The following is a 16,388-nucleotide window of genomic DNA, read 5'->3' on the forward strand; positions in this document are numbered from 1 at the left end:
TGAAAGTTGTTGTAACGCATGACATTATTAAGGAAATCATAGAGGGAGGTATGTTAAAATAAAACAAGGTTTGCCTTATGAAAGACCATTCCAACCTATTGAAGGCTTTTTCGAGATCAAGTTTTAATAACATTGATGAACATTTGCCTTTCATTTTAGCAAAGTAATTTAAGGTTTCTTGCACTATTATAGCATTATCAGAGGCTCTTTTACCTTGTTGGAAACTAGTTTGTGTAGGACCTATAACTTTACTAATGATTGGCTTGAGCCTATTAATAATTATCTTTGTAATAAGCTTATAAACTATATTACAAAGACTAATAGGTTTGAATTGTAGTAGGATGCTTCACTTTAGGAACAAGGCATATAAGAGTTTTATTTAGTTCCGGAGGAATGATCTTTGAATAAAAGATATCTTCACAGAAGGAAGTGACTTTGTCACCTACATTCGACCAATATTTTTGGTAGAAGAATGGGTGTAACCGATCTGGGCCTAGAGCCTTAAATGGTTTAAAACTCTGTAACGCAAAAATAATTTCATCTTGATGTAGAGGTGAATCTATCCTAAGTATATCATTGGAAGAGTGCTGACAACTATATGAATCCTTGCTAGTTTTGCTCGAAATCAACTGATCAGTTTCAAAAAGCTTATTGTAGTAATTAAGAATTAGGTTTTGTAGTTCAGTAGGGCTTGAAATCCAGTTGCCTACATTATCTTGTAAGGCATTTATTCTATTTCTACGATGTCTATGAAGTGTAGACAAGTGATAGAATTTAGTATTAGCGTCCCAGTCATTTAACCAATTTATTCGAGATTTTAGTTGCCAAAATTCTTCTTCCATACTCAGTATGTGACTGTATTCTAAGGTCAATTGTGTTTCTAAATTTTGAAGAAACATACTAGTAGGATAATGGATAGAAGATTGTATTCTTGTCAGTCTAGCCAAAATCTTTCTTTTTTTGGAATATATTACCAAAAGTATTTTGGTTCCATCTTATGGCAACTTTGTTAATAGTAGATAAAAAAGGAAGCTCATCCGACCAAGTGTCATGGACAATTTGTTGAAACTGTGGATGAGATGCCCACATAGATTCAAATCTAAATATCTTATGTCATATAAATTGAGGAGGTTCTAAGCTGATTAAGATCAGGCAGTGATCTGAATGAGTACGAGGTAGATGCGTCATAGTTGTTTCTGGATATAGACTTAGCCAATCATAATTAGCTAGAAAACGATCAAGCCGTTCTAATATTGTACGACCATGCCTTTGTTTATTAGTCCATGTAAAACGACTACCTTGATAACCAAAATGAATAAGTTTACAGTAATGCAGGCAATTTGCAAATTTATCGACTCTATTATTTTTTATAGGTAGTCCGCCAAATATTTCCCTAGATTCTAAAACCTCATTAAAATCTCCCCTATTAACCAGGGCATACTGGTAGTATCATACAAATTAGTTAAGTTTTGCCAAAGAACATCACGTAACTAATAATGACGACTAGTATATACTGCAGATAATATCCAAGGAGGTTTAGTGGGACAAACTTGGACCATGCAGTGTATCTCCTGGCCAGAGATCCTCATTCTCGTCACGTTAATACAATCTGCATTCCACAGTACTACTAAACCACCTATAAGACCATTTGCAGGGGCTTGTGACATATTACCAAAATTAAAGTCTTCACACAAACTTGTATGATGTTATATGTGTGTTTCAAGTAAGATAGTGTCACGATCTCATAACCAACCCGGTCATGATGACGCCTATCATGGAACTAGGCCAGTCGACACAATCCCAAAACCCATCAATATTCTCATTCTTAGGGCAAACCAAGCTATTTAACAATAAACCTTTATAAAGTATTTAAACAAAGCAACTGTGCAGAAAGAAAGCCTGACATCGGGGTATCACTAATCATGAGCATCTACTACAACTGTCTGACATATCAAGACCAACATGGCCGGGAAATCACAAAAAAATACACTAAGGAAGAATAAGGAGGGAGAAAAGTAGGGCTGCGATCGCCAGGCAACTACCTTGCTAACTCTGATGAACCTTCCACTGAGTAATCAACACCCGCCACCGGGTTCAGAAATACCTAAATTTGCACACAAGGTGCAGGGAGTAATGTGAGTACACCAACTCAGTAATTAATAAAAGTAAATAAAGACTGAGCAGTAAGAAATCATGTAATCCACGTCATAGCACCACAGTAGGTACAATATGCTTCCAAAATAGGATAAAAATCAAATCATCTCATTAACTCCAATTTCAGCAAAATCCTTTGAAAAATATCTTTCTAACAATTTCAATAGAGGTTCAATGTAGTTTATAGTGAAAGTGATGAAAATCGTAATCGGTCCCTCGAGCAAAATATAGTTGTATGCAGCCCCTCGGGCAAACATAAATCATAAACAGCCCTTCGGGCTAACCTCTCGGTCATCTATGTATATCACATAACATGAAAATCTCAGTGAAAATAACAAAACCAAATCAGTAATTTAATTCCAAACATCTCGTAAAAACTCCAGTTTTAATGAAAGTTGTTCAAAATATTTGTTTAACATTTTCAATAGAGGCTCAGGATAAAGATGAGTGAAAACAGTAATTTCACAAAACAAGCCCCTCGGGCAAAGCATCACTCGTATGTATGTATATATAGCCCCTCGGGCAAGCCTCTTAATCACTCATGACTCAACTCTTATCAATCAACACTCACACTCCGCACTCACGCTCAACAGGTACCTTACAATAACCGTTGCGGCATGTAGCCCGATCCATATATTGCTGCAGCGTGCAGCCCGATCCATATATATAGTCAACTGTGCTCACTTGGGGTGTGCAGACTCTGGAGGGGCTCCTACATCCCAAGCGCTATATTGCTGCGGCGTACAACCCGATCCAATATTGTTGCGGCGTGCAGCCCGATCCATATATATACTGCTGCGGTGTGCAACCCGATCCATAAATATATAATCAGCCCAAAGGCTCATTGCGGCGTGCAACCCAATCCATATAAACTCACATAGCTCACTGCTCGACACTTAGGCCCTATCTCAATCATCAATCTCACAAGCCACTCGGGCTATTAGTAAAACAGGGTGCTCAACCCAAAATATTATTTTATGCACAAAAAAAGAGTAATAGAGACTGAGTTATGAAATCAGTAAAACGTAGCATGATTGAGTGTAGATATTACACCAAAACGGTGAGGAAAACAGTAGTATAAAGCCCCTAAGGGTCCAAACAGTTGGCACAAGGCCCAAATATGGCATTCAACCCAAAACATAATAATATTTTCCAAAATACAATGATATCAAACAATTTTCAATCAAATACGCGACTTAACAGTCGCACGGGACAGACCAAGTCACAATCTCCAACAGGGCACGACCCCACGCTCCTCATCTAGCGTGTGTGTCACCTCAAAGTAGCACCACAAAGTGAAATCCGGGGTTTCATACCCTCAGGACAAGATTTACAATCATTACTTACCTCAATCCGAGCAAAATCCTACTCCGTAATGTCTTTGCCTCTCAAATTAGACTCCATACATCCTGAATCTAGTCACAATTAATTTGTTTTAGTCAATACAATTTATAGGAAATAATTCCCTATGAAATTCTATATTTTTCAATAAAAATATGAAATTTAACTAAAAAATTACCCGTGTGGCCCATGTCTTGGAGCCCGACAAAAATCACAGAATATCAACCCACATCCAACCACGAGTCCAACCATACCAATTTTGCTAAATTCCGAAATCAACTCGACCCTCAAATCTTCAATTAAAATCTTGAAAGATTTCTACTATTTTCAACCCAAAAATAAGTAATCTAGTCAGAATATTCGATGATAATACCATATTATTGACTAACAATGACCACAAGTAACGTATCTCAAGTTTCTCATGAAATCTTGCTAAAAAATCATCCAAAAACGAAATTGAAGACTAAGGTATAGAACCTTATCTCTTTGATGAAAAACTTGTGATTGAGTTCTTTGATTCTTGAAGATTGATGTAAGATTGGATGATTTAAATGTCGAGTTCCTCCTTTTCTCTCTAATATGATCTCACATCTCTTTAAAATGTTCAGAAAATCACCCCAAAATGAACCCCAAAGCCTATTTATCAAATATGGGTCGGGTTATGAAAATTGAAAGATTGAACCTCCGAAACAAGGTTTGCGATCACATAATGCATTGCAAAATGGGTATGCGGGCCACAAACCCATCGCAAACTCAGTACCCAAAACTGGGCAGTTCTGGTCCATTTTGCGACCTATTTTGTGGTCGCATATCAAGTATGCGGACCGCATAATTGATATGCTATCGCTTAAAATTTCCCACAGGATCGCATTTTTCCAGTCTTAGGTAATTTGTTCATAACTTTGTGTAGGAATGTTCAAATAATGAACGGTTTGAAGCGTTGAAAACTAGACTTAAAGATCTTTAATTTGATAAGTTTCGCACCACACAACACCATATATATATATGTAGATATGCTCGTCCAAAGTAGGGTCTTGTGCACATTCTTTTGAAATTTTAGCCTATTATGAAATTTTCCAACTTGGTTTAGACTTAGGACTTTCCTTAGACCTCATATATCTTGTAATATGCCTCGTACACTTATTATCATATTCAATTGATATCCATCATATTAATAGTCCTTATATGCACTCAAAATAATATAATTAGAACGCACCGACTTCTTATTGATGCTTAATGAAACTAAGAACTTCCAACTTCTATATCCGATGCCGAAACCTATCAAATCAAGTCCGATTGACCTCAAATTTTGCACACAAGTCATTAGGATATAATGGAGCTATTCAAATTTTCAGAATCAGATTTTGATCCCGATATCAAAAAGTCAACCTCTCGGTTAAACTTATAAACTTAAATTTCCATTTTTAGCCATTTCAAGCCTAAATTTACCACGGACCTCCAAAATACATTCCAAACACGCTCCTAATTCCAAAATCACCCAACGGAGCTAATCAAATCATAAAAATTCAAAGTCGAGATCGAGTACTAAAAGTCAAATACTTGGTCAAACCTCTCAAATTTTAAGCCTTAAGCTGAGAACCATTCTTCCATATCTGTTCTGTTCCACCTGAAAACCAAAATCGACGATTTACACAAGTCATAATATCTCGTACGAAGTTATTCAAGACTACAAATAGTTGAAAGGAGCGTAAATGCTCAAAATGACCGGTCGGGTCGTTACAATCTCCCTCACTTAAACATAAGTTCATCCTCGAACGTGCCAAGAGTTGTTCTTAACCTTCAAATCTCTATTCCACCTTACCACGCACATACCCGGGGGTGATCTCACATCACCCTATTCTATATAGGCCTCACAACATAACATAACTTAAAGTCATTAATTTAACCTTAGCCCAAAATCTTTAGAATCAAATTTCCACTTCCGAAATCATCTATAGGATCAGAATCTCATATCTATACACCGTATAAGTTTGATAAGATGTATTAAACCATATCTGCAACTCAAGATGAAATCACATTATATACCACACAACTCAAACGTTCATAGCGATAACTTCTAATCAAACAGCTGCCCATACAACCCAATACCGGTAATAAACCTCTTATCCAATAAAACCTCATCTCAACACTTTCGTATATTGCCAATGATGAAAGAAACACGCAGAAATCATAACCATTCCTCATATCAACCACTCATAGAGCTCCCTCTCCTTCGGCAAGGACTATAGTGAATTGCTTGAGTCGGGCTTCGATATTATCCTTCTAACATGATGAAATCTAATACGATAATATACATTCTAGGCCCAATGATCTTATCTCATCCAACACGACTACTCTGGTGACATGACACATCAATACAATCTAAATCCACAACCCGTGCAATCCGCGCACCAATAAGCAAGCATTCAAATGTACTCAAATCATGAAAAAATGGACTCAAACGAGAGAGTTGTACCGCAAACTCACCAGTACCACCACAACACGATGCTAAGAACCCATCACACACCGTAGAACTAGAACACACGAATCTAACCCGAAGGATCATACCTCTACTTAACTTTGCTGCAATGAGCACTGGCCACACAAAACACCTCAAGTCACCATGCTCAAAATCAATAACCACGCACAATTTGATGTCTGGTAGCAAGAGTGAATCACCGTAACCACGGAGAAGAAAATTACGCAATGCCATACCGACCCGAAAGAACATAACCAATGCGAAATCAATCGTGCAATACCCAGATACCCATCACACTCAGATTCCGCTATAAGCCCAAATAAAACCCTATCATTTGTGCATGTAACCAACGAATCCCAATCCCGCATAGCATATAAGAGTAGCTCACAAATAACTCATAACACTAATAAGCTCAAGGACAACCGAATGACACCTCCCTCAATAATAGTAGTTCAGAGTTAACATATCCAACTCGATGCAGAACACATACCCATGTTGGGCCTACCAATGAACCCCAAATTAACTTTAGTCACCCACAATAGATGAATAATTCTTCGAAAGTTCATAATGGCTAGCACAACTATCATCTGACTAGGTTTCCCACATCTTCACAGTCCACAACCACGAAATAACTTGCTTATGAGACCTCCCATTCTCCAGATCCATAAAGCACACTAATCATCATATCCGATCCCAACTCCACCGCCCAAATATCTAACACATTTCTAATACTCGATCATTCCACGAGGGGTAATTCTAAAAAATCTTTTGTGCCACCAAGCAAACTTTGAATATCAGCAGTTGATTAGACAAGATAGTGCCGCAATACCAATGAAGCATCCATAACTCAAAAATATTGCCTTTTCTGAAATGTATACCCTCATCAATTCACACCAATCAATGATCTCATTTATCTAGTTATCTAAATCTGTCCATGCTGCCTAAGAATTTATAACCTTCCTTTCAAAACTGAACCATGACCTTACACCTGCAATTCTCAACCTCACACAACATACCACATCTACCACACCATCCTATGATAAATGTGAGAACTTCATAATCCACTCCGAGCTACAAACAACTACATACTCAACTAGCCAAGAACTTTCCATTGATCCCATCTAGAAGAAAATTGCTATACATCACATGCTCCTCGTGCCAGTAGAAATGTACGCCTCCAACCATGGTAGAAATCATCAAGAACTCCCTGGATCCCCTTTGCACAAAACCGAATCCTCAAGACTGAATCCTTTTATCTCAACCAAGCTACGCAAGTCATCAAAACCTAAGAGCTTTTCCACAAAACACCTGTAGAAACTCATTATCTCATCAACACCCAAAGAACTAATCATATTCCTTACTATGTCGATCTGACCTACTACCAAGCTATCCTATTTGTCCAAGTTCCTTCCGAATTACCTTCAATTTGATACTTCTCCTTGCCATAATACCGCAAATCCTCAAGTCAGACTCACCACACAAGACCTAAGCATAAGACTACACCGCCCTAAGGCTCATAAACTGTTGTGATCTTCTGAACCACCCCCAAGAGTACCACAACCGAGATACCCGCTATGAAGATACCTTCTGCGAATCTAAAGTCATTACCTTCACTTTCCTTATACTGGTATGTAGAATCTATGATGATACAAAAATGCCACAAGTCTTGAAATCCTCCCACAGAAATCTCAATTTCTAGCCTACACACATCCTGAAGATTCCCAATTGCCATGTATAAATCTTGAATTCATTAGAACCGTTCTCGAGAGTCATCCACTCTGCTCAAACCTCAATTAGACTAATCAAATAGACCGAACGTCATGTGCCCCATTAGAACTCTAACACCCAAGGAATTAACCCTACTTTAATGCATCCAGATAAACTCTTGCCCCACGCACATTACATTCTTTACCAATAACAACTCAATTCATTCCATGTTTCTCATATACCCATAAAGCATAATATAACCCTTATCCTGAATTTCCTTCACTCAAGTCATCCTCGATTTTAGCCTCTATAAGCCATAACTGATTCACTAGTATGCCTCAAATTGAAGCCAATCACAACACATAACTATGCAATCGACTGATCAATAGCAGACTCCCTCACTTGGCTCAAAGCCATAGATCAAAACACAAAATAACTCACAATGCCCATAATTTATCACTTCCATAATACCATAGTGAGACTCAACTAAACCCCTTCATAAGCTCGTGCAACACAAACCATCTAGTACTTCTAATCATCTACAAAAATCTCGCATTCACCCTCGTAACAGTCAAGCCTATTCTCATAAGCGATCCAAACTCAAATTGTACTACATATGGTTCACTGGTAAAAGAAAACTCACTACTAAACAACATAGGGATCACACACCCTCAGGACACCCTACAGGAGATAACCCACTTGCATAGCCTTGAACCGGTATCTCTCTATACTCTTTCATAATCATAACTATTACACAATCACTTAATCTTTCTAAGTCTGAACTAATATCACAACATGAAATTTACTTCACTTCCCAACTAAACAACATGAAAAGGTCGTCCTTCAACACACACACAACTCGGGGCTATGCGTCAAAATACGATGGAATTCAAGCACCAGATAGTTCTTTCTACCCTCAAGCAGACTCTTCTCGTCACATTCAAATTATTTATTAACATATCTCGCAGTTACATAATACTCACCACGTAGCTATCCAGACATCATTTTCCCTAATAGGGACACTATCGAACATTTAAATCCAAAAACACGTGCTCACACAATCAACACATCAGTGCTCAAGCTACAAGCAAAACCCGACCTCAAGTCCTCAAGACTGGCCCAACATCAATACACAGAAATTACATCTCGCTCCTCGATCAGGGAATCACAAGTCGTCGATGCACAACTGATATCGAGCGCTCATGTGCGCATACGAACGTGTGGAAGCAATTCAAAGAGTTACACTTCATGCTGACTCAATGACGGATGATAAGAATTCAAGAATGTGGAATTTTTCTAAAGGTTCTGCAGCCTCTCGAAGATAAGTACAGACGTCTCCGTACCGATCCGCAAGACTCTACTAAACCCGCTCATGACTCATGAGACCTATGTAACCTAGGCTCTGATACCAACTTGTCACGACCCAAAATCTAACCAGGTTGTGATGGCGCCTATCATGGAACTATGCCAGACAACACAATACCAAAACCCATCAATATTCTCATTCTTAGGGCAAAACCAAGCCATTTAACAATAAACCTTTATAAAGTGTTTAAACAAAACAACTATGCAGAAAGAAAGCCAGACATCAGGAAGTCACTAGTCATGAAAATTTACTACAAATGTCTGACACATCAAGACCAACATAGCCGGGAAATCACACACAAAAAAATATATTAAGGAAGAATAAGAAGGGAGAAAAGCAGGGCTGTGATCGCTAGGCAGCTACCTTGCTAACTCCGATGAACCTGCCACTGTACCCGCCATCGTGTTCAGAAATACCTGAATCTTCACACAAGGTGCAGGGAGTAATGTGAGTATGTTAACTCAGTAAGTAATAAAAGTAAATAAAGACTGAGAAGTAAGAAATCATGTAATCCACGTCATAGCACCACAGTGGGTACAATATGCTTCCAAAACAGGATACAAATCAAATCATCTCGTTAACTCCAATTTCAGTAAACTCCTTTGAAAAATATCTTTCTGACAGTTTCAATAGAGGTTCAATGTAGTTTATAGTGAAAGTGATAAAAATCGTAATCGGCCCCTCGGGCAAAACATAGTTCTTATACAGCTCCTCGGGCAAATATAAATCATAAACAGCCATTTGGGCTAACCTCTCGGTCATCCATGTACATCACATAACATGAAAATTTCAGTGGAAATAACAAAACCAAATCAGTAATTTAATTCCAAACTTCTCGTAAAAACTCCAGTTTCAATAAAAGTTGTTCAAAACATTTGTTTAACATTTTCAATAGAGGCTCAATATAAAGATGAGTGATAACTGTAATTTCACAAAATAAGCCCCTCGAGCAAAGCATCACTCGTATATATGTATATATAGCCCCTTAGGCAAGCCTTTTAATCACTCATGACTCAACTCTCATCAATCAACATTCACACTCAACACTCACACTCAACATGTACCTTACAATAACCGCTGCGACATGTGGCCTGATCCATATATCGCTGCGGCGTGTAGTTCGATCCATATATATAGTCGACTGCGCTCACTGGGGGTGTACAGACTCCGGAGGGGCTCCTACAGCCCAAGTTCCCGATCTATATATATATATATATATATATATACCGTTGCGGCATGCAGCCCGATCCATAAATATATAATCAGCCCAAAGGCTTGTTGCGACATGCAACCTGGTCCATATAATCTCACATAGCTCACAGCTCGGCACTTAGGCCCTATCTCAGTCATCAACCTCATAAGCCACTCGGGCTATCAGTAAAACAGGGTGCTCGACCCAAAATATCATTTTATGCATAAAAATAGAGTAATAGAGACTGAGTTATGAAATCAGTAAAACGTAGCATGACTGAGTGTAGATATTACACCAAAACAGTAAGGAAAACAGTAGTAAAAAGCCCCTAAGGATCCAAACAGTTGGCACAAGGCCCAAATATGGCATTCAGCCCAAAACATAATACTCCTTCCGCTTCAATTTATGTGAACCCATTTGACTGGGCACGGAGTTTAAGAAAATAGAGAATACTTTTGAACTTGTGGTGTAAAATGAAGCACATATATTTTGTGTAGCTATAAGTCATTGCATAAAGGTAAATTATTTCCAAATCGGAAAATAGGTCATTCTTTTTGGCACAGACTAAAAAGAAAATAGGTTCACATAAATTGAAATGGAGGGAGTAATATTTTCCAAAACACAATGATATCAAACAGTTTTCAATCAAATACGTGACTTAAGAGTCGCACGGGATGGACCAAGTCACAATCTCCAACAGGGCATGTCCCCACGCTCGTCATCTAGCATGTGTGTCACCTCAGAGTAGCACCACGAAGTGAAATCCGGGATTTCATACCCTCAGGATAAGATTTACAATCATTACTTACCTCTATCCGAGTAAAATCCTACTCCGTAATGTTTTTGCCTCTCAAATCGGCCTCCAAACGTCCCGAATCTAGTCACAATTAATTCGTTTAGTCAATACAATTTATAGGAATTAATTCCCTATGAAATTCTACATTTTTCAATAAAAATCCGAAATTTAACCCAAAAATCGCCCGTGGGGCCCACGTCTCGAAGCCCGACAAAAATCACAGAATGTCAACCCCCATCCAACCACGAGTCCAACCATACCAATTTTGCTAAATTACGACATCAACTCGACCCTCAAATCTTCAATTAAAGTCTTGAAAGATTTTTACTATTTTTAACCCAAAAATAAGTAATCTAGTCGGAATATTCGATGATAATCCCATATTATTGACTAACAATGACCACAAGTGACTTATCTCAAGTTTTCCATGAATTCTTGCTTAAAAGTCATCCAAAAACGAAATTGAAAACTAGGGTGTAGAACCTTACCTCTTTGATGAAGAACTTGTGATTAGGTTCTTTGATTCTTGAAGATTGATGCAAGATTGGATGATTTGAATTTTGGGTTCCTCTTTCTCTCTCTAATATGCTCTCACCTCTATCTAAAATTCTCAAAAAATCACCCCAAAATGAACCCCAAAGCCTATTTATCAAAAAAGGGGTCGGGTTATGAAAATTGGAAGATTGAGCCTCCGAAACAAGGTCTGCGATCGCATAATGTGTCGCAAAATGGGTATGCAGGCCTCAAACCCATCGCATAACTCGGTGCCCAAAATTGGGCAGTTATGGTCCATTCTGCGACCTGTTTTGCGGTCACATATCAAGTATGCGGACCGCATAATTGATATGCTATCGCATAAAATTCCCCACAGGATCGCATTTTTCCAGCCTTTGGTAATTTGATCACAACTTTGTGTAGGAATCTTCAAATAATGAACGGTTTGAAGAGTTGGAAACTAGACTCAAAGATCTTTAATTTGATAAGTTTTGCACCAGCGTTGAAAACTAGACTTAAAGATCTTTAATTTGATAAGTTTCGCACCACACAACACCATATATATATATGTAGATATGCTCGTCCAAAGTAGGGTCTTGTGCACATTCTTTTGAAATTTTAGCCTATTATGAAATTTTCCAACTTGGTTTAGACTTAGGACTTTCCTTAGACCCATATATCTTGTAATGTGCCTTGTACACTTATTATCATACCCAATTGATATCCATCATATTAATAGTCCTTATATGCACTCAAAATAATATAATTAGAATGCGCTGACTTCTTATTGACGCTTAATGAAACTAAGAACTTTCAACTTCTATATCCGATGCCGAAACCTATCAAATCAAGTCCGATTGGCCTCAAATTTTGCACACAAGTCATAAGTAACATAATGGAGCTATTCAGATTTTCGGAATCAGATTTTGATCCCGATATCAAAAAGTCAACCTCTCGGTCAAACTTACAAACTTAAATTTTCGTTTTTAGCCATTTCAAGTCTAAATTTACTACGGACCTCCAAAATACATTCCGAACACGATCCTAAGTCCAAAATCACCCAACGGAGCTAATCAAATCATAAAAATTCAAATCCGAGATTGAGTACTAAAAGTCAATGACTTGGCCAAACCTCTCAAATTTTAAGTCTTAAGGTGAGAACCATTTTCCATATCTGTTCTGTTCCACCTGAAAACCAAAACCAACAATTTACATAAGTCATAATACATCATACGAGGCTAGTCATGTTGAGAACTGGCGAGCGAAATACAAATGCTCAAAACGACCGGTCGGGTCGTTACAGATAGCTAGAGTTAGCCTGTGATTATCCAATAAAGACCTAAAGTGCCTTCTAAATTCTGGATTATGAGAGCCTCTATAGTTCTAGACTAGGAAATTTATATATGAATTAGGGTTTTTGGCTGCACTATAGGAACTTGAGTCATTGGATGGACAACTTGAAATATCGTCGGATCCAGACTTATGAGAAGCTGAAGAAACGTCGGAATGATCACCATAGCATATTTCCCTAACTCTGGATTGGTGGTTTGGTAAAAATTGAGACTGTATGTTACCATTTTCGGTGGACACCTTAGAATAAACTTTTTTTCGAACTGTTCTTTGAGGTTGTAGAATTGAATGCCCTTTAACCACCAAAATTCCGTTTGTGTCTCCCTCATCTCTGCAAGTATTGCTGCCCGCTCTTCTCTTGTGTCCATGTCTAGTTTGTGTGAAGATTGAGGAGGTGATTGTGGTGTACTTTCCTGTAAAGTGAAAATCTCTAGAGGACTCAGTGGACTCGAGTAGGGGGTTTGTCGATTGAAGGTATCTAGTAATTGGAACCAAGGTGCATAAACCAGACCCATGTGATAAGGTGCGTAGAAAGGAAGGAGGTTGACTGTTTGGTCCCAAGTCGGGCTCATCTGAGTCATTGGATAGGGCCACTGCTGATGAGTGGAACTGGATGCATGTTGCTCCAAAGGAAGGGGTGTCTGAGACATATACCATTATTGTTGATTGTAAGCTTCCATTCCTAGTCTCATTCCTTCTGTCACTATTTCTGCTAAGTGAGTTGGATTTTGGACTAGTAAGACCACCTCTTGGTTGTTCAATTGCAGATTGAATATTAGAGCATACCCCTGTAATCTCATCTCCAACCAAGATTGGAGTGGGAGGTCGTAGACATCAGTTGGGATGTGTAAATTAGGGGTTATGAGAAATTAGGTAGCTGAGGTCCCACCATAGTTAACTGTGGGAAATGGAAGAACTGGTTGTTGGTTTATATGTTCTCCCTCAGAAACTGACTTTGGCTGCTGCCTAGAAAGGTTGGTCTCTGCATTGTGCATATGGCTGCATAATTTTTGTGGTTCAGAAGATAAAAGAATAGTATTGGTGTTGGTTGTTTTGACAGAGTGGGAGGATATATTAAGCATTGAGAGAAACGGGGTAGTGGTTGATTCATAATGGTCTTCATATGGAAATTCATCATACTGTTTGCATGGGATTTGGGGAAGCCTGGTTTTAGGACTAGTAGGGGTTACTGTAGCGTGCAAAGTTGGTGTTGTAGTGGCTTGAGTTGGAACCAACGTGTCTATAATATGAGGGTGCCATACTGAGTTGTCAATTATAGATTGGGTTGAGGGTGTCAGTTGATGGTTACATGGCAAACATAGCTGATGTGGTTTGTAGTCCTGAGAAAACGCGTGATAGCCAACTAAATGTTGGGATTTTGGTTCAGTTAATCTAGGCATAGGGTCATTAAGAATTGTATTGGGCAAGGAGGTCGGCGAGTTAATAATAAGCTGGGACTGGGCTTTTGAGTGCTGCTGAGTTAGCATATCTAAGTCGTGTATTACTTCTGCACTTAGATTTTGTGTTATTGGGATTATGTTAAAATGGCCAGGCTTTGTTTCAGAAGGCCCAACAGAAGAAAGTGAATGGAACTTGTTAGTAACCTATCTATTAGGCCTTTGTAGCATAAGGGGCTTTGTAGAATTTACCCGACCCAATATAGGTGTAGTAGGGTTAGAGATCTTACCTGGTAGGGATTGTTCTACTGGTGGCGCCGCTATTGTAGCCGCCTTTCCTTTATCGAGGTTGGGATGTTTGGGTGGGTATGTAGTTTTCTTTCTAAAGGTTACTATTTTCCATTCGTTTTCCGGTAATGGTCTAGGATCAAAGGTTAGATTAGATGCCAACTGTGGACTCTTCTTAGTTTATTCCTTGGGTGTATGGACAACTTCAGAACGACTGATAGTAGGGTGCTCAAATCTTCCACAATATGTGCACAGAAGATTAAGTCCTTCGTATAGAAGTGACTGCTTGTGGTTCCCTATAAAGAGGTGTGTTTTTAAAGGCTTTTCCAAAGGTAGTTCAATGCATATACGTGCATACCTTCCTCGTGTAGCAGTTGAGGTACATGTATCTATCTTTAATAGTCGTCCTAATTTCAAACCAACCCTACTTAGTATTTTCAAGTCGTAGAACTCTGTAGGCAGTTCAGGTAGCCTAGCCCAAAGAGCTGAGTATGTGAGCTGTGTAGAGGAGGCTTTAAATTTTGGCTCCCACTTTCGTACAGTTAGAAAATGGTTAAGGATGAACCATGGACCTCCTTGTAGAGCCTTAATCATATTTTCTTCTCTTTGAAACTTAATGAGAAAGAAATCAGAGCCCAAATCAATGATAGGCAGGTCCTCTGTTGGTTTCCATAAAGTCAGAAGTTTATCGCGCAGATTTGATGAGTAATCCGTCTACCAAATAGCTTGACTATCACAGAATATTTTCAGGGTTCATACAAACGTGATTTATCAGTCAATGTAATGGGATGAACATGTCATCATCAGTAGGGTTATGTATTATTTTGTCTGCTAAATCTGAGGTATTTAAGGAGGGTATTTGGTTGCTTAGTGTTGGCGATAGGTATTTGTCTGTGAGTAGAGTTTGTAGAAAAGTAGTCGGCTGTGTGTGCATGTTTGCATCGTCAATTTGCATGGATCCTATATCTGGAGGGTCATTAATTTGGTTTTGCTGTTGCAGGTGCTGCTGAGAATCAGTCATTTTGAGTGTGAAAGTGTTGAAGGGATTGAAGGCTAAGTATGGTGTGTTCTGCCGGAGCAGCGGGAGTTTGAAGAAGTTTTTACATTCTATTAGAGGAGTTTTTTTTACGTTTAACAAGTTGTGATAGCACAACACGTAATACTGTGTTCACATTTTGCTAATTCATCTTGCATTTTTTAACCTTCAATCTTTATATATACTTAATGCACATGTTTTATTAATATTTATGTTTTTTTTTTAAATTTTTACTACAAGATATAATACACACGTGCAACGCACGTACCCTAAACTAGTTTGATTGAAAAAGGAAAATCTACTATATCTGCCCTCCAAAATAATAACCGGTAAATATATATGTTTTGTATATTTATATCTATCTTTTATTTTATTATAATAACATCAATAATGTCGGTGAACGAAATTATCCTTAAAATATTAATTCCTATAATGTATAAGAATTCAAACCAGGGAAGTACATGCTTTGAATAAACATCTCTGCTGACACGTAATTCATTTATGTTCATTATGTATAAACATCCCTAAACAATATTTTAAATAGTTAAAAAGCCTATAGTCTGTGCGCTTAATTCATTTATGTTCATTATGTATAAAAATCCAAAAACAATATTTTTATACAGGAGGAATGTTGACACGAGGTTAGTGGAATTCTAAAAAGAAGGAACACATTCTATCATTTGCTTTCTCTGTATTTAGATTCTTATTTCTAATATTAGGTAATCAGATTAGATTATTTTCTAACTATGATGTCACAGAATATTTTTTCAAGCCAAGTGCATGATCT

This window comes from Nicotiana tabacum, chromosome 7, assembly GCF_000715075.1.
Source record: "Nicotiana tabacum cultivar K326 chromosome 7, ASM71507v2, whole genome shotgun sequence".
NCBI classification, from domain to species: Eukaryota; Viridiplantae; Streptophyta; class Magnoliopsida; order Solanales; family Solanaceae; genus Nicotiana; species Nicotiana tabacum.